Source organism: Rattus norvegicus, chromosome 7 (assembly GCF_021556685.1).
Source record: "Rattus norvegicus strain SHRSP/BbbUtx chromosome 7, alternate assembly SHRSP_T2T, whole genome shotgun sequence".
In the NCBI taxonomy this organism is placed as follows: Eukaryota; Metazoa; Chordata; class Mammalia; order Rodentia; family Muridae; genus Rattus; species Rattus norvegicus.
This window is the reverse complement of record NC_141540.1, coordinates 138,410,686-138,412,759: the sequence shown is the minus strand read 5'-3', so window position 1 is coordinate 138,412,759 and position 2,074 is coordinate 138,410,686. Positions and strand designations below refer to the sequence as shown.

Below are 2,074 nucleotides of genomic sequence, written 5' to 3'. Positions count from 1 at the left end.
GCACCCTCAGGCAGCTAGAAGGAGGGTCTCCAGGACCACCCCCACAGTGACACACTTCCTTCAACAAGGCCACACCTTCTAATAGTGCCACTCCCTGGCCAAGCATATGCAAACCCTCACTCCAGGGAAAGACTGTTTCTCCCACTCTTAGCATTCCTCAGTTATCTGTAGTCTCTGTGTAGGGTTGAGACCTTGGGGGCTTCCCCCCCCCCCCATCCGTTTTGGTGTTTGGCGTTTTAGCAATAGAAAGCAAACTCAAACAGCCCGTGGGAGAAGTTGTAGTTTATCACTGGGTGCGAACACACCCTGTACTACAGGATGGGGAGGAACTCCATGAAATGGTGAGAGGGGTGTAGGGGGGCTGGGCCATCCAACTCACAAAGCGAGACGCACCTCGGCAGACTAACTAGAACCATCTAGTTCTGCTCATGACCCAAATCAACAAGGTGACTGAAGGAGGGACCCTGGTGATGACGTCCGCATTGACCTGGCACCGGAAGGATGTCCCCAGAGTCTCTTGCCTCCAGCAGCCCTTGTTCATTTGTCTACGGCTCAGAGCAGGGCTTTTCATCCGAGTGGGGCTACAGCCCTGCAGCAGTAGGCACACTGGTTGGGGATGCTGGCGAATGTGACGATCTGTCCTGGTGGAGAACCACTTTTTCTCGTTTAGAGTCTGGGTCACGTCCTGGAGGAAGAACCCCAGCCCTTTGCCTGCTGTCCGTTCCGATTTCACGCTTCTTCCCGCCGTGCTATCTAAATTAAATCTCTACTTCACTTGGGAGCCCTCTGGCTTTTAGGTCCTATTTTTGGAATAGTATTCAAGGCGAGAATTTACTGAAAAGGGGGCTCCAGGGCTCCTGCCACTGTCTGGGCTTCTGAGGCTCGCTCTCCTCTGCACGCTCAGCCAGATATGTGTGGCTTTGAGGATCCTTCCTCTCTCCTGCTGTGGGGAAATTGTTCAGTCACAGACATTAGTTGGTGTCTTTAAGGTGGCACCCAGTAGCAGACTGGTGCCTCTCCCACCACAGGCTCTGAAGCCACAACCTCGGTAACAACCTTGTCAAGTCTTTCTGGCTTCCTTTTGGATGAGTAGATTGAATCACGACAAAGGAAGGTCGGCTAGGAGGAGGAGTGAATGGGGAGGTCAGGTTTGTATGTGATATTGAGCAAGCTGGGAAAGGCTAGCCGCTACCAGCCTGACCCTGGGCTCTTGGGCTCTGACACTATGCGCAGTAATATTTGTTGAAAGAGCTGTGGAGAGGAACTGCCGATACTCCCACAGGCAGTGAGGGCAGAGACCTCCCTATGGTGCCGATTAGACCTGACGGACGGAGAGTGTAGCGGGACTCAGCACGCCTGACTTGATTTCCCCTTGGAGAACTCATGCCCAGATGCCTCTGATGGGATGAGCGTGGCTCCCATGGGGTTAGGGCGGGATTAAGCACTGAAACTCAGGTAGGTACATGGGGAAACACTTTCTTTGGCTACCTTATGCCGACTTAGACCGTTTGCTATGAGTCCATGTCTTGGTGCTACTGTGATTCCCTCTTGGGATTCCCAAACTGGGGCCATCTGCTGTGTCTCTGACTCCCTGTCTTAGTCTATTTCCTGCTACAGTAGCAGAGACTAAGTGATTTATTACCAGAAGATTATTTGGTTCACTCTTACGGAGGCTATGAGTCCATAGTGATGATGTCACGTGGCCGGAGCGCATTAAACAGTGACAGAGCATGCGCTCAGCCTCATAGTTGGGCAGAGCCCGTTAGACAGTGATAGAGCATGCGCTCAGCCTCATAGTCGGTCAGAGCGCCTTAGATGGTGACAGAGCATGTGCTCAGCCTCAAAGTAGGCCAGAGCGCATTAGATGGTGATAAAGCATGTGCTTAGCCTCACGGTTGGCATCGGTCCTTGGGCTCATGTAAATTATCATTGTGTCTGTTCCTTGTTTGGACTTGCATTGCCCTGGTGGCTAGTGAGCTTGAAGTCTTCATGTTTATTAGACATTTTTGTTTCGTCTCTTGAGAATTCTCTGTATCGTTAGCTCATTCATTGTGTTTATTTAATGTTGTCTTGT

General features: G+C 51.4%; 1 long non-coding RNA gene across 1 annotated transcript; it reads right to left on the bottom strand.

The window, feature by feature from the left end:
• Positions 1 to 264: 264 nt before the first annotated feature.
• Positions 265 to 1,715, bottom strand: LOC148004971 (uncharacterized). Its single transcript, XR_015624992.1, has 2 exons — positions 1,643 to 1,715; positions 265 to 1,119 (listed from the first exon to the last, which is right to left on the bottom strand). It is a non-coding gene; the product is annotated as an uncharacterized LOC148004971 (long non-coding RNA).
• Between the last annotated feature and the right edge of the window lie 359 nt (positions 1,716 to 2,074).